Raw genomic sequence first — 23,337 nt, forward strand, 5'->3', positions numbered from 1 at the left:
CTGAGGGGCTTCTGCAGAAACCTAGGGTTCCAAAGAACTCAATTTGAAAATCACTTATCTAGTTCAAATTTCTCATTGAAAGAAGGTACATGAACTGTTCAAGGTTACCTTACTGGAACCAAAATTCAGTCCTTCTTTGATTTTATTCATAAACCAACAAATAAAGTTTCTTTTTTCCTTCTCCGTCCCTACACCCTCTGCCCACTTCTTGGTGCCAAACATTATCCCACATCTGCATCTCCTGATGCTCTGTCCCTTGGGAACTGTGGTTCTCAGCCTAGATCTAGCTCCTTGTCTACTGTGGCTAAAGCCACAGGTATCCTGCTTTAGAACTAGAGAGCTTCAGGGAATTTCTTCAAACTCATCTTTCAGCTATTCTCAGGTTCAGGCTCGCTCTGAGTTGCAGTTCATTTCTTTCCTCCCTCTCTCCTTCCCTCCACTCCCTCCCTTTCTTTTCTTCTGACCTACTATGTGGCAGGCACTGTGCTATACACTGGGTATACAGTAATAACTAAGACATGGTTCACGTCCTTGAGGGAGAAACCAGCATATCACCGGGCCCTTACACTGTGGGACAAGTCCTATGACTAAGGGAAGTTTAAGCTGCTTTACGAAGGCTCCTAAGTCAGTCTTGGAGGATAAGGGAAGGCTTACCAGAAAAGTTCATATATAAACAGGGCTCTAAAAGATGAGAAGGCAGGCAAAGGAGGAGCAGGGGGCAGCGTTGTTCTAGGTAGAGGGAACAACTTGTGCAAAAGCTCTAGACAAGAGAAGAGTGGAGGAAAGAAAGCAGAATCCAGATCCTTTAGGGTCTTACAGGCCTTCTAAGGTGTTTGAGCTCTGTCTTGCCGGCAATGGGAAAGCGTGAAAGAATTGTGAATGGGAATTAACCTGAATAGATTTGCATTTTTTTTTTTTAAAGATTTTATTTATTTATTCGACAGAGATAGAGACAGCCAGCGAGAGAGGGAACACAAGCAGGGGGAGTGGGAGAGGAAGAAGCAGGCTCATAGCAGAAGAGCCTGATGTGGGGCTCGATCCCCGATCGCCGGGATCACGCCATGAGCCGAAGGCAGACGCTCAACCGCTGTGCCACCCAGGCGCCCCAGATTTGCATTTTTTTAAAAGATTTATTTATTTATTTATTTGACAGAGAGAGAGAGCCAGCGAGAGAAGGAACACAAGCAGGGGGAGTGGGAGAGGAAGAAGTAGGCTCCTAGCGGAGGAGCCTGATGTGGGGCTAGATCCCAGAACGCCAGGATCACGCCCTGAGCTGAAGGCAGACACTTAACGACTGAGCCACCCAGGCGCCCCAGATTTGCATTTTTGAAGTCTCCCCTGCCTGCCTGAATTGGAAGTGGATTAACACTAGAGCATAGGAGACTAGTTAGACTGAAGTAGTGATGATGGGAGCCTAAATCTACATCTTTTCTAGTTATTGACCAGGTTTTCACCATTTTGCACAGACCTTTGGTTTTGACAGACTCTAAATTACCTCCTTGGCACTCCATCTCTCCTACTGTCTAGACTAGCTCTAGCTTCGTAAAATCCAGGCCAAGCAGAGCCCTAGACCTTCTTCCCCAGAAAGAGCGTTCAGACAAGACCAATATAATGAAAGCACCTTAGCAGATGTAATGTGGCTCGGACGAGCCTGATTAGGGTGAACACACTAATTTGTCTTCATGGTTACATGTCAGAGTCACGTTGAGTAGAATACAGGGACCTTAGGAAGAGATTAACTCACTTCAAAGATACTATTTAGAGTAAGATACTGGCTTTAGAGTTTAATTGCAGATACCCTCATGTCATTTTGACAGGATAGTCGTGAAGCGTAGAGTTTCATTACCAGCAACCAAGATGTCAAGTTGTCTCCTTCGAGCTAGGCTGTCCAATCTATTGGACTGGGACTTGACAGAACTCTCTTTTGGGACATTGAACCCTTTGATACAATGAAGATCATGTTCTGATTTGACAGAAAGAAGAAAACGAAGTCAAATTTTCTTTTTAAACTTTAAATTTATATGTGTTGGTCCCATTCCATTTGTGTTGAACTACCATTTGGCTCAGTTAATTCCAATTAACACTTCAGGGCGGATTGCCTTTGATCTGAAATTCTCTCATTTATGATACACGTTTTACCATCTCAATAAGCCAGGCAGAGTTTTGTTCCAGAGGCTTCTGTATTGCTGACAGTATTGAATGAGAGTTTGATGTGTAAGGGAGATAGCAGGGAAGTGTGGGTGTGCCTGCCGGGGATGGAAGAGAACGAATCGGGAGACTCTGCGTCCAGGTCTCTTGGATTATTACCCCTGTGTCTCCCTTGCTGGCATTCTGTCCATTTAGCCACTTGTCCGCCATCTGCACAGAAGTCCAGGGAGACTGGGTTCCGGCCACTCCACAAGAACAAAGGGAAATCCCTGTGCTATGGATCCATAATTGTCTGTACTAGAGCTTGTGTCCTCCCTTCCTACCAGCCTCCCTGCCACCTTTCCTCTTTTTGGTTCTGACTCCCCAAGCCATTTGACATGGAACGTCCCAATATTGTGCTGTTGGTCATGTCTATTCCTGGCCCTGAATTTTACTGTGTAGTTGTCCTACTGATTAATAACAATAATCATAGCTATCATTTACTGAGGGTTTACTGTGTACAGTATTTTATATCTATTCTCATGTAAAGCTTGTAGTTATGATGTAGTTATTATCCTACTTGTAAAATGAGGAAATTAATGCTCAGAAAGATTAACTTGCCCTAGATCACAGAGGTAGGATTTGAAGTAGCAGAGGTAGGATTTGAATCTACTCTGGCTTCAGGGTTCATGCCCGTCACTGCTGTTTGGACAGTCTGCCCTTATCTGTCCTCATCCACCAGTGCATTTCTCTCTGTGACCCTGAAGGAGAGCCAGGAGGATTCACGCATACTCCTCAGAGGATCGCTTTGCTCTTACTCCTCTAACCTGGGAGGTCTTACTTGCTTTGACATTGAATTGCTAGGGCCTCTGTTTTCTCAAGCTACCTCTCCTCTCCTTAGCGTCTGTCATTTTAAAGGGATATTTCTTCATCTTACCCTCACACAGTGCCCTTTCAGAGTCAGCAGCAAACGGAGTACTTTCAGATGCCCTGGGGAGTGGACAGCCAAGCCTTCCTTTGACCCTGCAGAATTCCCTGCCTGTTGCCCCTGTGTTTGGTGGTTTACTCTTCAAATGCATGCTACAGTTACATAGATGGCAAGGATTCTTGGAGGGCATGGATGAACAGAAATCCTAATGTGTAGAACATGGATATTAACCCCCATGGAGTCATCTTTTAAGAGGGTGTCTTTGAAGCCCAGAGTGATTTTTTTTTTCAAGCAATAAAAAAAAAAGCAATTTACACTTTTGGCAGCAATTTTCTGTCTTCTCTGTGCTATTATAGGAGATCTTGTGTTCACTCCCTCACAGATTGGCTCCTCAACTCCTCCCGGAGCCTGCTGAGAAATAAGATATATTCGAGGAGAGGGGGTGGCAGTAAGATCTGCTGCCTTGAAGCTGTTGTAGTGGGAGGAAGTCAGAGAGGAAAGGACCCTGAAACTCCTGTGCTCAGAGGAAAAAGGAGCAAGATCAATATTAAATCTTGATTTGCTATTGAGATTTTCTGTGCTTTTTTTTAACTTAGAGGAAAATGGCTTTTTAATAGTAACAACCATATTTGGGACTTCTGTAGAATTTTTATCATCAGAGCTGGCTCTTATTCAGGCAGAAAGCTCCTGCTGAGATCAGTGTGAATCTGACCCATGCTGAGTCTGTGATCAAACAGGCAGCGAGTTCTGAAGGAGTAGGAGCTCAAGGAGAGTCAGCAGACCTACCTTCTATTCTTGGTCTGCCTGAGACTGACTATGTGACCTTGGGCTAGTCATTCAACCTCGTTGTGTCTTTGTAGGCTGTTTTTATTTCCCTGTAAACACTAGCCTATCTTTCCCCTGCTCTCCACCCAGTTTTTTGGGCTAACGTTGTGTGAAGGAGTAGTCTCATATCACATATGGAGTGGAAGGAATCTGCTTATAGATTCTGTAATTTAGTAGATTTTTTTAAAAAATCTTCCCAATTTTGTTTTTTAAAAAATTTTCTTGGGGCTATATATTAGGTACCCCCCCCCCAAATAATAACCATGTGTTCTTAGATATGACATTTGTCTTCTTGACAACTTAGTTTGGAAACATAAAAAGGAACTAAGTCAATGATACACTTAGGTTTCTTTTGTCCTCTGATTGCAAATTCCTGGTTTGGTTTTTGCATTGTCTTCATTTCAGAAGACCTAGCTGGAAGCCAAGGAACATGGCTCCGATACTTGTGGCATGGACTGGAGATGTCAGGGCTGTTTATTATACAGAAGTGGGATTCCAACATCTAAGTTGGCCTTCAGCATAGAGAATCTCTTGAGCACACTTCCCTCTTTCAGAACCTGGGCTGACTTTGTTTTCCCCTGCTGATGTCAGCTGTTTATCCTCTCCTCATCCAGACGAAGGATAAAGCTATGTTATGCATGATGCTGCCTGTCTATAATCAAAGCAAGGCTCCTTTGCTAAAGTAATTGCTTTTCAGAAATTTACCTGTGAGAGTCACTTTCTTTTTATTCTGTGCATATTAGTATAGAACCAGAGAACCCATTCACAGCTGGAAAATTCAGCCAGGGTGCCTCTAGCTTACTTCCATCTGTCTCACACTAGGAATGCTGGCTAGGAACAGCCTGTATTCTAACATACATCTGCCTGCCTTTTCTGGCTTCATAATGCTAAAAAAGAAAAGAAAAGGGAAACAAAAGAATGAAAGAAAGAAAGGAAAGGCCTGGTAGAAGGGGCCTGAATATCACTTTGCATGCTATGGTTTTCCTTGAAACATTTGTATATATTATCTCATTTATTTCTCATATCAGTCCTATTTGGTGGTTAACGCATTACCTAGAGTTGCAGAGAAGTTATGTATACGTGAGGTGGCACAGCTAAAAAGTGGTAGAACTAGTGTTCAGACTCATGGCGTCTGACTCAGGCATGTGGACTCTTAACCATAACAGTGCTCTGTACTGAGTACGTCGGCTGTAGAGTAGGGTACTACTAATGCAGAGTAGAGAATCGGAAGAGAGCATCTGTGCTGGGCCCTGACGAGTGCGGAGGCGGAGGCTTTTCCAGTTAGAAAGGGTAGGATGGGCACCCAAGCAGAGAGACCAGCGTGCCTGAAAGCTCAGAGGAAAAACGCATGTGCCGTGTGGGGAACGGTGAGCCACCGCGTGCCTGGGCTGTGGCAGGAAAGGAGACTGAAAGATGGCTGAGTCCGCTTTGTGAAGGGTCTCACGTGCTATGATGATGTGCCAAGAGTTTTGTACTACCCCTTTGTCCTTTCTTGAGAAGAAGTGGACAGAATCCTGAATCTTACAGGTTTTTTTTTCCTGTAGTCACATCTCATGATTTGTTGCGGGTAAATTGTTTGCTTTGCGCCTCAGTTTCCCCATCAAAATAGCACATCCTGTTATCCTTAAAGGATGAGTATGCTATGAAGCATTGAAAGTGTTCTCCTTTTGGGTTTCTTCTTTTAAATGGAAAAACAAGCAACTGAGCTAAAGTAGCTAAAGAGGGAAATTGTTTGTGTGATTTGTATCTTATACCCCTATTTTGACAGCTCCTGCCTTCCTCAAACTTAAAATCAGGTTTGGCAAGTAGTTATCTTGTTCCTTCCAAATTAATAGAGAAAAGAAATACTAAAGCCTCAACATTTTCCAAATAGATTTAAGGCCAAAGGTATTTTTTAAAGGCTAGTTTAAGAATTAAATCGATGTTACATTTGTCCCTGAATTAGATCTGGTGCTGAAGAGTCTGGCTGGAGCCTAGTTCTCTTTTTCCTTGTTTGTCTTCATAGCCATTCTGGACGAGCTCTAAACAATCAGTTTTAGGAAGTCACAAAACTCCAGTCTGTGTTTTGAGAATAACTAAATCTGATGTCATATGCCCTCTCAACTGTGGCAGCCGCAGCGAAATTGTTGTTACTGGTGTCTTTTTCATTTTAGGAGAAACCTTCTAGTCTCTAGCATCTTCTCACTTCCTCCCAGTGAGAGGCAGGCAAGAGGTCAATAATTCCATTTTCCCAACAGCTTCCAAGATCCTTCCCCTTTTTTGTACCTCCGTGTGGCTGAACTGCATTCACCTCTATACACAGAAACCCTCAGCAGGCATCTGTAACAGATGCTGGGGGCAGAAGCTGGTGTGTGTCTGTGTTTTGGTTTGTTGTTAGGTTTTTTTCTTTTCTCTTTTAAAGATGATATAAAGTTTCGAGTCAATGAATGTAGGTTTCTTTAAAACTAGAACTCCAGGAAAGTAGCTTCAGAACGTTAAGAGAGATGGCCAAAGGCTGAGATAAAACTCGGGTAGCCTAAATGCTGAGGTCTTTGCCAAGGACCAGTATTCATGTATGTGTCTGTGCTTCTTTGGACCTAGGACCTAACTATGAGTGGTTTTACGTTCATAAAAGAAATACTTCCTTATCCACAGGCAGGAGTTTCAGGGAAGAAAAGCACTTTCTTATATAAATGCCTCATCCCCCTCCTCCTTGGCACCACTACCAATTGTTCCCCGTAGGTTGCGGTGTGGTTGTAAAATGGAAAAGCATTTTGTTTCCTTGGTGAGTACATGTCTCCTTCCCCTCTGGTTCCATCAATTCTATTTAAAGGAAAGTGAGATTGAGCACGAGGAACACAGCCCAGAGAAGGAGGAGCTGTGAGAGTTGCAGTAAAGGTCGGGAGAGAAGCATTTCTCAGCTGTCCCTGGCTGCTCGACGCTTCTTGGTCTAGAGGCAACGGGGCAGCGTGGTGGTGCACCCCACCTGCACAGGGACTGCCCCTCAGACAAGGCCCACTGAAAGCTGACCGCGGTGCCAGCTTTGCCCTGACTGTTGCAGCTGTCCAGGGGCTAACGGCTGCCTGGACACGGTAGTGATACCTGCATATGTGCTGAACGTTATAAATAGGACCTAGACCCACATATACTATTCAGAGCTTCAGAACAACTCTGTGAGCTATAGTCATTCTGTTCTTCTTTTTACAGATGAGGAAATTGATATCATAAGAGGTTATATGATTAAGCCATGGTCACACAGTCAGAAAGTGAGTCCATCAGAATTAGAACCCAGATCTCTCAGGCTTAAAATTCTGTGCTTTCAACCACCGCACTATACTGCCTTTCTCAGGAGATGCAAGATTTCGTGTCCTCCAACGTCTTGGCTGGGAATAAGTGACAAGCCAACAGGGATTTGGCATTTTTATCAGGAAATTTTTTCATTTTCTTTGTTGAATGGCAACAAGCAGTTTGCCTGAGACAGAAGTTGAGATGGAGCTTGCCAGGAAAATGCCTAAGGTGGAAAGAACAAGAACTTCTCTCCCCAGACAGGTAAACATGAGTTTACTCCCTGGCTTTTGTGGAGCCAGCAACTGCCATCGCCTCTTCTAAAAGAGCCACTGTTCACCCAGTGGCAGGTGCAGGCCAACTGTTGTCATGGCAACGGCAGGAGAGGCGAGCATGTTTAATTCCAGAACTGATAATTAACTGGGGGGTGGAATGGGGGCAGGGAGAGAAATGGGGGGATAATTGTTTCAGGAGGGAAAACTTAGCAATTACCAGCAAGCTGCATAGATGAAAAGGCCAGGCACAGATGCTGCAGCCCAGCATGCCCCTAGAATTCAGCACTCATCCCCTCTGGTTAGGAATTTTTGATAAACTGAAATGAAGGGTCAAGTCCCCAGCCAACCAAGACTCTTTAAGGAACCAGATGAGGAAGGAAGAATGTTACATAGAAGTGCAAGGGGTCAGAGGAATGACTTCCCTAAATGGTATCACCCAGCCAGAAGCAATCCAGAAATGCTGTCTAAACTTTGCGGGAAGAGTTCGCGTTTGAGAAGAAAACAGGGCCTACGAAGCATATGTGTTTTGAGTTTCTACTTCCGTGGATGGAGTGAGGGAGACTGGCTTATTAGAGAGTAAAGGAAGACTTGTAGAGATGATGCACTTGTTGAGGTACTTGATCATGGTGGCTGTTAGTCTATAAGCCCTCGAAGATTGTAATATTGAAAGTAAGCTAAGCATTCCACATGGATTATCCATATCGTTGAATCCTTACAGCGGCCTAGCGCGAAGGTGTTTATTATTCTCACGTCAAGACTTTGATATAGTCAGTACCTTGCCGAAGGTCACAGAGCTAGTAAGTCACTGTGCTGAATTCTATTGTCCTATTGATTTGTATTTATAAAAGAAAACCTATATTACTCTATAGGGAAGTCATGGTTCCAGTCTAGAATAAAATCAGACTTAAGTAGATATAAACAATTTACAGTAAAAAGAAAATAATATTTTTTCTAGTGGAGGTAAGGTAAGCTGCAACATAAAAATTATTGAATGAGATATATTGGAGAATATCCTGTCGTGCTTCTGAGATCTAACACACTCCTAGCTCATAGATTAACCCTATGTCTCCAGTGCTGATCAGGTGAATAAGTATGAATTATGGTTCCTTCCTAACTTGTTCTGTGGCTCAGGGTGGGTTAAGGCTTGGAAGAAGAGGTAACTTGGGGACATTACATGCAAATAGGCCTGCTTAGAGCTCCTCTAATGAAAAATAATTTTTAAAGTTTATTTATTTTGTTTAAGTAATCTCCACATGCAACGTGGGGCTCAAACTCACAACCCAAGATCAAGAGTTGCATGCTGTTCCGACTGAGCCAGCCAGGCACTCCTAATGGTGTATTTTAACCAAACTTCTATGCTTGTGTATTTTTCTTTGGGAAGAAATGTCATAGTGTATAGCAAGACTTTACTGTATTCCTCTGTGTGTGTGTGTGTGTGTGTGTGTGTGTGTGTGTGTGTGTGTGTGAGAGAGAGAGAGAGAGAGATGGGGGTGGGTGGAGAGGGAAAGAGAGGGTCAGGGAAAGAGAGAGATTTTTACTTTAAAATGGTAAGCCTCAGGGTTGCTTGGCTGGCTCAGTCAGTAGAGCATGTGACTCTTGATCTCAGGGTTGTGAGTTCCAGCCCCACGTTGGGTGTAGAGATTAAATAACAACTACAACAACAAAAGTGAGGAGTCTCTGTGGGAAGAGCAACATAGCGTTTATCCAGCAGTGTCTACAGAGCACCTTCTTTGTTCCATGTATGGTCTTTGGTGCTAAGAATACAGTTTTCTTCTTCTTCTTTTTTTTAAAGATTTTATTTATTCATTTGATAGCACAAGCAGGGGGAGTGGCTGGCAGAGGGAGAGGGAGAAGCAGGCTCCCCACTTAGCAGGGAGCCCAATCTGAGGCTCCATCCCAGGTCCCTGGGATCATGACCTGAGCCAAAGGTGGACGCTTAACCGACTGAGCCACCCAGCTGCCCCTAGGAATAGTTTTCAACAAAACATTCAAGGTCCATGTCCTCAAAGAGGTTATATCCTAGAGTCTCAAATAAGGACTGAGAAATGTAAGTGGTATATAATTTAAAAACAGAGTTTAAAGAAACCCATTGGTTTCTCTCTTAAAACCAATTATAGGAAATAAAACTTGCCCAGTTCTTCTGGCTGGGAGGAAAATATACAGAAGATAGAATAAAAGAGAAGTATAGATTGATAATCACTACTTAAAGCTATGAGCTTCCCCTCAATTTTCCAGAGGTTTAACAAACTCTAATAAGTTGATGTTGCCTTTGCAAGTGAAACAATTAATATCAGAATTTGGGAGTTCGACTGACACAATAATTATGCTGGAAAATGTAATTTTGCCTGCATAATAGAGGTGGGATTATTTCAAGGAGACCTCATTAATGTGCTGTTCATCAACAAAGAGCAGTGTAACCTTTCTCTTATTAGATTAGTACGGGGTCATGATGCAAAAGGCTTTGGAATAATCCTGTCTTTTGTTCTAAGAAAATAAATTAAGCACTGTCTAGAAGGCTGGATATGGAAATTGAAATCATTGAAGACAGAAAAACAGTGTGGCCACTCATACTGAAATCAACATAACCTTCTTTCCTTTCTGCAAGTTTCATCCCTTTATCCATTTATGTAACAGATTTTACCAAGTGTCTGCCATGTACCAGGCAGCGCTAGCTGTTGGAGCTATAGTAGAAGTCAAAACCAAAAACAGTCCTTGTTTACACCTAGTGATTGGTCTCTCCTCCACATTTCAGGGGCATGCATCTGTTCTGTCTACTCAACTCTCCGCAAGCTTAAAGAGTCAGCAACCTACTTAAAAAAAAATGCATGTCATATGCGGTTATAAATGGAAATCCCCCAATGTGAGGCTTCCTAGGTGTATTGGATGGAAATTAGTTATTTGAATCGTTGAGTTACCCTTCTAAACGAGGGTTCCATTGTCCAATAAGTGTGGCACATGCTGCTGGCTGTCTCCCCTCTTAGACTTCTTCCCCAAGTACCGTGGTATAATAAAGAGTTTGAGAAGCCTCGTAATAATGAGTCCTATCTCTTTGTTTAGCCCAGCATCCCCAAACTTATTGATTGTAAGGCTCTTTTAACTCCTGTCACATAAATATCCTCTAGCAGCAGTGTTCCTCAACTGGAGGAATGTAGCTTATTCTCTACTATATGTTGAGACCTGATGCTAAGAATTTGCCACCCAGAAAGAGGGTATAAGAGACAGAAGGCAATATATTAGGAGCCCACACCTCTCAGCTGAAATCTCCCCCTTATTGTACTTCAAATAACTGGGACTTTTGAACTGTTATTACTGATGTAATTTATTTCTAGTACAACTGGAAGTGTAGTTATCAGGGGTACAAATAATTGAAGCTGATAAACATTCCTGGGGAAAAGAAGCCTAGAAAGGGCCATTGGGATATATTTTTAAATTGACATGAAAAAAACAACTTGGATGTCCATAATTTCATTAACAGTAGTATATCCATCATAAATAAGTTTTTTGTTCTTTTCATCTTAATGTAACTCCTTTAACTTTTTAACAAAAAAAGTTGTACCAATTAATACCAAGCACCCAGTGCATTGCCTAGTACAGAGTAGACCCTTATCGATTGAATGAAGGAATAAATGAATGAATCAATGACAAGAAGCATTACTAAATACAAAACAATGCAGAGCAAGGTCATTTTTGGTTTGTACACTGACACAGACAGTGTATAAAGTAGGCCTGTCTTTTTGTCACATTATAGTGCCTCTTACATCCAGTAGCAATCATGTGCTTATCACAGGTTTGGAGAAGCTAACTTACGTAAGAGTATTTTGCCGACTGTTAAATGCTGCATCCAAGGGTAGTGGTGGGTTTTTCCACTAATGATTATGAAAGTGCTCAGCATTCTATTCCAGAAATTTCCTTTATATGAACAAACACTAATGCCAAATGGATTAGACACCAGGATCACAGTATTTTTATTTAAAGGCCAAGAGAGGGGCACCTGGGTGGCTCAGTTGGTTAAGCGTCCAACTCAGGTCATGATCTCAGGGTCCTGAGATTGAGCCCCGTGTTGAGCTCTGTGCTTAGCATAGAGTGCTTGGGATTCTTTCTCCCTCTCCCTCTGTCCCTCCCACTCTTCGCTCTCTCTCTCTCAAAATAAATAAATAAATCTTTAAAGAAAAATAAAGGCCAAGAGAGATAGGCAATGAGACCAAGATGTCAGGCCTTTACTAGAACTCTCTGTCCCTCAATTTCCTCATCAGTCATCTAGGGCAGTGACGCCCACTCTGTCTGTATTAAGGAGCAAGTAAGATAATATATGTGAATGGTAGTATGTAAGAAATGCAAATAAGAAATGGAAATGATGCTTTGTGCCCTTCAAAAGTATAAAGCTATAAACAAGTGAAACAATTGGATGATACAAAGTTTTTATAATGGTATTTGTTAAGAACATAATTGTATTCCAACTTGAGGCTCATACATTCATTTAAATAAACACCAAAAAAATTGTTTTAAGATGAATGAATAAACATTTATCAAAAGTAATGAAGGAAACAAGAAGATTGACCTTGATTTAGCACCCTTACAACTTACAAGGTGTGCACAGACATCTCATGTGCTTATTCTAATAAGACTGAGAGATGGTTTTGCTATCCTCCTATTATTACATAATCAGCAGATTAGATGAGAATAAGTGATTTGTCCAGGGTCTCCCAGCTAGAACTAGAAGTGGTGAGAGCCCCATTTGAAGTAAGGCCTTCTTGTTTACATTCTGTGCCTTTACTCTCACAGCTACTTTGGTTCAAAACATAATTCTTGTTCTCTCCTCCCTCTCCAGTGTGCTTCTGCCCTTGACTTCACTTTCTCAGTAAATGGTATCATCATGTCTTAATATCACTATTCGATATCTCTCTTTTCTTCACACTCCATGTCCAGTTAATCAGCAAATCCTGTCAGATTTGCCCCCAAATATACCTCAAATCAAAGGACTTCTCACTGCCACCACCCCACCATTCTGGTCCAATCATATACTTTCTCCCTGAGAATGTTCCTGCTTTCTCCCGTCACCACCCTTATTCACTCTCCCTCCTTCCCCCACTGCATTCTTCACATAGACCCTAGAATGATCTTTTAGGATACAAAGATCATGTAATTTGTACATTCAGAATGCTCTAGTATGAGTTCTGTCATGTCTGGAATTTGCTTCAGAGTAACCTGAGGGAAAGGGAGCTTGTAAAGTCGTAGAAGATATGGCTCCCACTTGCCTCTCCCTCCCCACATGCCTGCCGCTCACCCCATTGCTCACTTCAGCTACACTGCATTCTTGCTCTTCTTTAAACAGGCGTGGTGTTCCTTCTGACTTCACGGCCTCTGTGCTTGTGTTCCTTCCGCCCACATGTTCATCCCCAGATCACCACACATTGCTCGCTCTCTCACCTGATGTAGGCCTCTGCCAAAATATTACCTCTTTAGATCTCCATTCCTTACCCTGCTTTTATTTTTTGCATTCACTTGTTACTACATGAAAATATGTTATGTATTTAATATAGTATTTTCTTTCTTCCCCACTAGAAAATAAGTGTCATGAGGGTAAAAAAGCTTGCCTTTTTCACCACTATAGTCTCAGTGCCTAGAACATCATAGGCACACAGTTCATTTTTTGAATGAATAACTAGCCCCGCAAAATCCATTTTCTGAGTTGTGGAGGGAACCCTGGTTTGGAATAGGAAACCGTTAGACTCACTTGAGAGCATTCTGAGTTTGTCACCTCGTCGGGTCATTTACCTTCAGCTGTTATTTGTGGGTCTGCTGTTGTTGCCCACAAAACTCTACAGAATGAGGATGACAAGGTCATAGGATTCAGAGTGGGAGGAACGGGTGGAGATGAAATGAGCAAACATATATGCAACCTTTGAAAAAACGTGGAAGAGAAAGCCTGGATGTGACTTTCAGAGCCTGAGCCACTCAGGGCCAGCACTGGTAGGGAACTTACATGAAGCTTTTTCTTCGGTGCTGCTCTGGAACTCGATCCCCGTAAGGCTTGCCAGGGACTATTCTGGCAACGTTAACCTCCTTAAGCCTAGGCCCTTTCATTCATCCTCAAACCCTGGCCTAAAGGACACCTTGCCTAAGCCATAGGGTTCCCAGATGACTATCAAAATAATGCTTATGCATCATACTTTTTGCTTAGAACCAGCTAATATTAAAGTATCTGGGGCGGCTCACTTACACAGGGCTACCTTAATGATAGGAAAGTCTTCTCTTGATTATATTTAGTCTTGTTTTAGTTCTCTGAACATGCCCATGTTTAAATAAATGAGTAGCACTGTCATTTCTCCAACCAGATCTGACCTTAACGCTGTTTGGAATGGGCAAGCCTCATCCTCTGCAGTTACAAATTGATTTAAAGGAACTCACCCTCCTGTCTTAAACACTGTGTGTCGACACCGCAGGCAATTAGGACTCCTTTCAGAGACTCCTGCTCTGCTGTCTTTCCGCCCCTGGCCACTCAGCCTTTATGTGGTCTTAGTAGTTCCAACATCCTTCTCCCCATACCTCATCGAAGGGGCCGTCTTGCTTACCCTCTGACCCACGTAAGCACTCGTCATTCTGACCCATTTCTTTCTCAATAGAAGCTGACCGGTAAGGCAGTGAAATTTCTGGTTGCTGTGAGTTGTGTTGACAGTTGTAGCGTGAATCCTGCAGCAATGAAGGTCCTTACCAAATAAGTAAAATCTAGTTGTTCACACAAAAGGAAGACGGGGGATGGTTTGTTGGTGAAGAGGAAGGACTGGGCTATACTAAGAGCCTCACCTGCTGCTGCCAGCACCTTCAGATGGAGGGGAAGCAGTATAGAGAGGGGGAGGAACTGTCACCTGCCTCTGGAGCAGGTTCTGGAGCCAGCGTGATGGCTGAGACCGACCGTAGTACCCAGAGGGGTTTCAGTGGAGGAGGCGGGCTCTCTGAAGTGTGGAGCTGAGGGATTCATGCCTTCCTGCTTCCACTGTAGGTCCTTCCGTTCTTTCTGAACTGAATCACATTACAAATGTTGTATCTGTGTCAAAATAATAGTAACGTTATAATAGAAACCACTTACTGAATACTTCCTAAGCGCCTAGTAAGCACTAAGCACTTTGCATGTACGTGAACATTGCCCTGAGCCTTCAGGCTTTGTGTTAGTGGGAATCTTTCAGGTGCATAAGAGAGGTAAGAAGTTAGTAAAGGAGACATTCTTAGAAGAATGCTCAGGGAAGTAAAGAGCACAGGGAAGAGTCAGCCGCCTTACAGGCCCCACGGACACACCACCATTCTGGACCTAGTGCCATGCTAGGCTGGTGTCCCAGGTGCGTCTTCAGAGCGGCTTCTCTGGCCGTCCCTCTAGCATTCTGCTGTTACGGAGACGCAGCTGTCTGCTTTTTAACCTGTACCACTCCTGCCTTTCCTTCAAGATCCACCTCCATCCCCTCTTCTTCCATGAATCCTTCTTCGATCCTCTCTCTGGTTTTTATGGTTCATCTCTGGACTTACCACTTTCTTCTCTGTCCTGTAATCAGGTGCGTGCTCTGTCACACCAACAGCCTCTGAGCGCCGGAATGGCAACATCTGCGCTTGATTTCTCTCTCTCAGTAACGCGTAGCAGGACTGTTACGCTATTTGCTAATGACATACATGAGCGATATTTTGCCATGTTCCAGACTTGGAAAATGACTACTGACCAGGACTTATGAGCCCTTGGCCATTCCTTAGATAATAATGATCGTGTCCGTAACAGCTGACACTGATGGAAGGCTTACTGTGGGCCCAGCACTGTCCTAAGGGTGTTATGTCATGATTTCATTTAATTCTTAGAATAGCCCCTTAAGGGTAGAGGCTGTTACCATCCCTGCTTTCCAGATGAGGAAAATTAAATAAGGAAAGATTGAATAATGTGCCCATGGTCACACAGCCAGCAAATGGGAGAGAGCTAGGGTTTGAACCAGAGCCATCTGGATAGCCACCTCTCTCTACTGTCTTCTCATATCACCATTGTAGGCTTGCACTGAAATAAATACATTAGTAAATAAACAAACATTTTAAATATTTAGTAAATAAATATGAAGTAAATGAAATTTCTCCCATGGACATCTGCTCTAATAAGGGGCTTTAACCTAGTTATTCAAGTTTCTTGGTTGTTTTCACTTAAAGCTGCACACTTGCCCTGTCTGCTGTGTTCGGGCGTTCTGAGAAGGGCAGGGATGTGGCAGGGAGGGCTTTGGAGGGAGTAAACTCTGCTCTCAGGGCTGTGGCAGCAGAGCCCCTGGAGAGATTTGGGCAGTGCTCTTTGCCTGTCCTTGGCCAGTAACAGGCTGCAGAGGTGCGGGCGTGACCGCGGCCGCCCATCCGGCTTCAGACTCGTGTGCGCGTGCATGAGGAGATTGGAGGACAGCGGCCCGTCTGAGCCAGCCTCCGTGCAAGCTGCTGTCTGGAAAAGCAGGGGCGACGTCAGATGTATCATCACAAGATACTCCCCAAGATAAACAGACTTTTTTTTTCTGACTCCTGCTTTTCCAGCTGAGGCCTGGCTGTTTCCTCTTTCTTCTTTTAAAACAATCTTTCTTGAAGGCGTTTCTCTTCTTTCCTGCCTTTGAGTGATAGGGCTGACATCTGGGAAGAAGGCAGTGATCTCCTCCTTCAAAGGGTACATCTCCATCAGACCTGAAAGTTGTTTAAAATAAGATGCTGCCGCTGGAGCTCGGAGTCAAGGTGTGGAGTGCACAAGCCAGACTTCTGGCTCCCGGGGGACTGGAAATAAGAACAGTGAGCTCTTGCCCTGAATCAACTATCATCAGTCAGTAAACAAGTCTTTCCTGAGCCTTACCCAGGTGATTAGGCTTGTGATAGGATGCCGGTTGCTTACAACCAAGAGGAAATGGTGGGGGATAGTCAAGACTGTAATATATGAAGAAATAATACAAGTGAGATAATACATCATTAAAAACCACATGTGTGTTTCAGACTCACACAATTTTAAGAGTTCTCGGAATGAGTGTGATGCACTATTTAAAGAATGTGGGATCAGATGTTCTGGATCTGAATTCCAGCTTATCACCCAGTGGTTTTAGAACCTTAGTCCTACTGTTTAAACTTCCTAGGCCTTGGTTTTCTCATCTGCAAGATGGAGATGCTGGAGTGTCTAGAGTAAGGTTACTGTGAGGATTAATGAGATGATGTATTTACTCAGTTAACAAAAAAGGTGTGTGGAGTACCTTCTTTGTGCAAGGCAGTACTGTAAGTGCATGGGGTATGCACATGCCCCTGAAATCTCAGTGGCTACAACAACGACAGACATTTCTTTCTCTCCCTTAACGACATGTCCACTGTGGAGCAGCTTTAGCTCTGCTCCCTTCTCCTCCGTTCTAAGACCAAGGCTAAGGAGCAGCTCCTATGTGGAACATGCCAGCAAAGGGAAAAGAGCAATGGCAAAACCGTGCACCCAACCCCAGTAGAGCAGGGGATGGCTGTTGGGGCAGTGTGGGAAGGGATTTCAGATGGAGAGGACAGTCTTGGCCCCAACATCATTGCAGTAGTTCAGGTGAAAGATCTTGAAGTTCTAGGCCTGGATAAGAACAGGAACAGTGGGGAGAAGAGAATAGGTGGGGGCCCAGGGGCTAGGCCAGGGAGATGGAGAGGATGGAGTGAATGGATGTATTTGAGGAGTAAAGAGAGAGCTGGAGCTAAATAGGGAGCCCTGGCTTCCACGCCCAGTGAGGCCACTACTTCCCTATGTACACTCAGACAAGTCATTGAGCCTTGAGAAAGGCCCGAGTCTGATGTGGCCCCTTAGGTTCCTTCCAGCTCTATCTGTCTATGGCTGTAAGACTCCAAGGTCTTTGTCTTAGGAGACCACAGACTGGGGGGAGCCATGCTGTTGGGAGGAAAGGTTGGTTTGGAGAGGAAGATGTGGTAATTCCATTTTGCATTTGTCTCAGCCCACCGGATTATGTGCCTTTCCACTGTGCCTCTGCTCATAGCCTTCATATTCTCCAGGGCTTTTTGTGAATCCAAAATAGGAGAGAGAATTTGTTTTTCATCTCCAAAGTGGGATCCGTGGACACACAGGGCCTTGAGGTCATGGAACTTAAGTGGTAGCCTTGTGTAGTGTTTCTCCAGCATCTTTGGTATGCTGGCAACTTTATATGCTTCTTCCAGCATATTTCACGTTATGATAACATCTTCACAGTGTCAGCCTGGGAGTCTGCTCAGGGAGAAAACTTATTTCCCCCCACCTCCATATATCCTCAGAATGAGGAATTTCTGACAACTTTTCCTCTCAAGGGCACCCTTCTGCCTCTCTTAGCCTTTACTTGCTCCTTCCCTTGGGAAGAGGGGTAACTTGTCTGATTGGTGAGAGTCTGGCTCTTCTTATCCGTTGTGCAGGGTTAATGTGTTAACAGTCACTGCCCTGAAAAGACAATACAGCCATATCTTTCTTCTCTTTTGCATCTCTTGGATCACTTGGTTCAGGCAGGATGGGCTGTCCTTGCTCGGCTGCTCTCCTTTGCAATAAGCAGATTAGAAAGGAATTGCCTCTGATGGACCCAGATAGGTCTTTGTTCCAACTTCTCTGTCAGTGACTAGATGAGTAAGTTAAGTCACTCCTTCCCTGGGATTCAGATAATGTTGATAGAGTGGCGGGAGTGGCAGGAGGCACCTCGAGTAGCCTCAGACACTGTCCTTCTCAGCATGATGTTTTTTTAAATGAGTCTCCATTAACAAAAGTAGCACCTTGATGACAATTTAGCTCCTTAAGTCTTTGCTCTCCTTGTTTGGAATGAGAATATGGTGAATAAGTGACACCGAACCCTTCCACAGAACACTTCTGGCACCACGTTGCAGTTGTTCGTGGCTTTCTAGCCCCCTTCCTTGGCTTTTCCAGGGGGAGAGTGCAGGTGTGGAAGACGAGACTGTTCTTCACTGTGCATCATAGGAAGTAGTTTATTTACGAAGCTGAGTTCCCATCAACCAGTGTCTGTTTGACCTGGAAGCTGTGTTTCTAGGAAACGTAGTCCAGCTCTGTATCTGGCGTTCTAACCACTTCAGCCCGAATGCTGGGTACGTGCTTTTTTTCATGTGGTCATTTCAGTTAAATGGCTACTTTGACTTTTCAGTATTGACTTTATTGTGTAGGCTAAGCTCACCGAAGATGAGAGTCGTACCTAATGAGTTTGAGGTTTTTAACCTCTTTCCGATCTCCAGCACCAGCCAGTGTTTACAAATATATCTTTTAACTGGCAGACATTTAAGTCCTGACATGATATTGGCACTCTGTTTTTAAGTATAGGCTTTTTAAAGTTTCAGGCTTACTCAGTTGAAATGGTTAAACCAATTTGTGTGCATAGTTGTGACTTCAGTTGATTTGTTACAGAAAAAGTTTAAATCTTGATTACTGTCTCCAGGAATCCTCCCAGGAGACACAGCTGGTGGGCCCTGGTTTACTCCGCCTGCACGTGTGCTAGACACGGTGGGAGGCACAGTAGAAATAAAGGATGAGCCACAGACCTGCTCTCAAGGCACTTGCAGTCCAGTTGAGAAATGGAACTCATGAGCAGAGAATTACACTGTACCAGTATGAGAACCATGTGGGGGTTTGTGTTAAGTGCTATGGGAGGCAGAGTAAAAAGTAACTAGTTCTTCCTAGCAAATTGGGAAGATGTCACGGATGATAACCCATTCAAACAGCAACCTGTTCAGAGCTTTGCAGCTGAAAGTAGATTGGGGGAGGGTGGAGAATGGACATCAGAATAGTAAGGCCTGTTCATTACAAGGGGATTTTGAGCCACGGTTTGTTCCCAAGGGGAAACTGTGTGCTCTGTGTGCTATATCACTAGTTAAGTCCTTGGTTGGCATTGCGCTTTATTCTGTAAGAAGAGAGCTTTGCCAACATGCATTCTTACGGTTCAAAAAAGAACATGAACATAATAGAAATAAATTTGACATATCTTGAGGCCATATTTGGGGGCCTGTTCAACTTGGAAGTTTCATTTGGTCATTTGTTTATTCATTCATTCATTCTCTCCCTCTCTGCAATCTGAAAGAAAGAGATTTAGTTTCTTTTTAACAGCCTCCTAGTCTTTCAGCAGTTCTGTGTTGTAAGTGCAGCTTCCTATTAGAAATTGCTGGTAAGGAGCAGAAACTCACCCAAACTAGTTCAGATCCATGGCGGGGCGTAGAAAGGGCATTTCACAGAACCCGATTCAAGGAAGTATTTCTGTGCCTGGCGGGGACAGGATGGGAACTGGTTAAGACTCCCAGGCTCCATTCTTTGTCTCTCTGTCCGTCCTGCTTCTCTTTGCCCATGGCAGAGCAGCCTCCTGTGTTTACTTCTGTCCCTCGGCTTCCCTTGTCATTCCGGTACGCCCTGGCACCGCTTCGGGTCCAGCTGTTTAGCAGTTTCCTGATGCAGGATTCAAGATTCCCTCGGCACAGTCTCCAGAGAAGACCCAGCTAATTCACATCTAGTAACTAGCTGCCTTTGAGTTAGGTGGTCGCACCTCATGCGGACAGCTCCAGTAGCAAAGGGGATGTGGGGCTGGAGGAGGAGGCCTGTGGTTTGCCGGGCTTCTCCTCCCCAAGGTGGGGGCAGGGCAGCAGAGTAAACTGGGAAAGGTAAGCAAAATTGAATGAAATTCTGCTCTGCTACCCTAGAGGCAAACTGGTACATAATCCAAGATGATAATTTAGTCTTTCTTAACAGTTTTCGATAATTAGACAAGGCACCCCTAAGTGCCTACATCTAGTGTCCATCGCAGATAAGTTCCATTTCTTATACAGCTAACGTTTCACAGATAAACAGAATAGTGATCACTCAGCCAACATGTGGCTCCTAATAGTACTCTGTTTCTCATTTGCTTGACCTCTTACAGGCCAGAGTATAAGAGAAAAACTGAATTTGAAATCTCAAGAGCTACTTCCATGTCTCGCTAATTTGGTGACTATGACCAGTTTCAACTTCTTAGAACCTGTTCCCTGATTCACAGAATGGGGTTGATTTGTTCCTCACCAGCCTCCGTGGGTGATTTGCGAGGAGCACGTGATAAATGCGCATTGAATAATTTTGTGAATAGTAAAGCACTATTCGGATGAGTTCAGTTATTAATAAATTATGTTAGAGACGGTAACAATGATACAGTTTTTTTGTTTGGCATTTAACATGAGGTGCTAAGGAATAGACCCTCTGGCCTCTGCTTACCTAAGGCAGGTCATGGCTTTAGGCAGGATCCATAAACAGCAGGTTTCTGGCTGTCCACCTTTACATCTCAGGGCTGCCAGCAAGCACTTGGAGTTCCTTGGATGAAAGGTGTAATGAAAGGTACTAGGTGCATGAGCCTCCATCAGTGTGCATATATCATCATGGCTCCTGGTCATGACAGAGGACCCTTTGTTTTGTTCATTTTGGAGGTGGTAATGTTTTAATCATTATAGTGGTATTACATGGGCTGTTATCTAGGATGCTGCTTTTAATTAGATGGTGATGGTGAGAAAGAAACATGGATCACAAATTATTTCCATTTTGCAAACAAGTGAAAAAAAACTGAATAATTTGTTGGAGGTCACTCAACTAATAAGTTCAAGAGCTAGGATTCAATCCAGTTGTGCCTGACTCAAATTCCCACATTTTTCCACTATGCGTCATTGCCACCAGATCTTAAGAGCTCAGTTTAGTCCAATGATTTCTAATGGCGGATCTCAAATCCCAAGAGGATCTATGAAGATAGAAATAAAAGTCTATGGACTATTTTCACTATTTCAAAAATTGTAGCGGGAAATCTTCCATGTAACTATGACAGGGCAGAGCTGTGTTAGCTGTTTAGCTGTTTCCCCTCCTTCTGACCTAATTTGTCAGTTACTGATTATTTAATTCATATAAGAAAACTAATTCAATATTCAAAAATGCTATTTGTTAGACAAAGAGTTTCCAATTCTGAAGCCCCTGGAGGGCATTTAGGGGTCATTAGTGGTTAAAAGATTGTGAAATGTAGTCTGATCCAAAGACTGTAATCTGATGGGTCATGAGCCAAATCTAGCCTAAGAAGTGTTTTGTTTGGCTCATAAAATATTTTTTTAATTTATGAGTTACTGACCAGCACTTAAAAATTGGACAATTCCACATCAAAAAATAGATATTTTTAGCTTCTTTTGAAAATTCAAATGTTTTGACAATACTAGATCCATATTTTCCCATGACATTGGCCAGCCGGCTCCTTAGACAGGGCAAGCTCTTTCCAATTGACTAGTCTTCACCTGGCCTAGGTTATTCATTTCATTTGTTCACATTATCTACCAGATCCCTAGAAGCATTTGAGTCTGTGATGTCTGGGCTAGTCCATTCTCCTCATTTTGTTGCTTGGTTTTAAAGTTAAACCCATTCCCTAGTTGTAATCACTCACATCTTTTGTATCCTGTACTGTTTTGTGTCTTGGTCTTCCTGTGTTGTTCTTTTAAGGTCTTTCATGCCAGCTTGTCTGTTGGGCTCTACTGATTCTTTAACAGGACCCACATGCTCATCATCAGTTCGGCAAACACTATGGGCATAGTTTGGGGGTTGGGAATGCAAAGAAGAGTAAGATGGAAACCCTACCCTGAGGAGGACCACAGCCAGCCTTGTTTCTTTTTAATTCATGAAAGTGGCTGTCACCTTGATAAGTACCAAGTGCATGTTCAGGGCCTACTTACTAGAGCATTGTGATTAACAGAGTGGGGTTTGATGTTAGAAGGACTTAGGTCAGAGCACTGACCCACCCTTTATTGCCCACTTAAGCAATTTATGTAAACTCTCCAGCTTTAGTTTTCTGGCCTATTAAATGGGATAATCCTGATGCCTGTGGGATGAAATGCAGGTTGAATGACCTGATGCTCATAAGGGGTTAGGCATGGTGCTTAACATTTAATAACTGCCAGTGTGTGCTGAGTCTGATTACTAGGGCTAGACATGCAGTTGGCACTCAATTAATGCTTCTTGAATTAACAAAAGAGTGGGCAGAATAAATTCAGTGTGAAGAATTAAATGTGTTTAAATAGGCAAATAGCTGTCGAGGATGATGTCACCAAAAGTGTCTGGCAGGCCTGGAGACCACAGATTTTTGATGGCTTTGAATGTTCTGGTTTTAGTGAGCCTAGAGGAAGCACATGTTGTGTAGGAATCAGCACCCAAAGTTCTTTAAAATGGATTTATAAGCTTACCTCTGTGGAATAGCATCAACCCCCAGTTTAATATAAGTTGATACAAAGTTGAGAAGAGAGGAATAAATCTCTGCTAATCTTGCAAAGTAGACTTGGGCTTAGTGTTTTGAGAATGTACTCAGGACTTCAAAATTGGCCTGTAGGCTAAGACTCCCTGAAACAGCAGGTAGACGTTATCTCTGTGAACAATCATCACGGTTGCTAAGGTGACTGCCCAAATGGGAAAAAGCATTAGACCACTTTCCCAGAGCTACTGGACTGCTTCCTCTTTTTTACAGCCTTAAGGGGCAGGTTGAGGGGAACTGACTTATTTACTGTGTGCTATCACTGTCTCATTAAATTGTTACACCGAGCCTCTGAAACACTTGGCTATACAGATGACAAAATTGAAGTTCAGAGAGATTAAGGGACATCTTCCATTTCTCGTACATCTTGTAAGCGGCAGGACAGGACTATGGTTCTTTCCATAACTGCACAGAGCCTCTCAACAGCCAACCTCACCATCTCGAAGTATTGATTGTGGCCACCAAACCCATCCTCATTCCCAGTCCCTAAAGGAAGCTCAGGTAAAGGCAAAGTAGATTTACTAAGCCGCTCGTTTTCTTCTTACTCCTATTCAGCACATGTTTATTCAGCACCCACGTTATGCCCGGCACAGCTCCTGTTGCTGAGGATACAGGGCGAACTAGACAGAGGAGTTGCAGTCCC

General features: G+C 43.5%; 1 protein-coding gene across 2 annotated transcripts in view; it reads left to right on the plus strand.

Annotated features, from left to right (window-relative positions):
• The window catches only part of TRIM44 (tripartite motif containing 44), a 108,553-nt gene that overhangs the window by 56,111 nt on the left and 29,105 nt on the right, over positions 1–23,337 (plus strand). The window lies entirely within an intron of this gene.

The sequence above is a fragment of the Ursus arctos genome, unplaced genomic scaffold (genome assembly GCF_023065955.2).
Source record: "Ursus arctos isolate Adak ecotype North America unplaced genomic scaffold, UrsArc2.0 scaffold_23, whole genome shotgun sequence".
Taxonomy (NCBI): Eukaryota; Metazoa; Chordata; class Mammalia; order Carnivora; family Ursidae; genus Ursus; species Ursus arctos.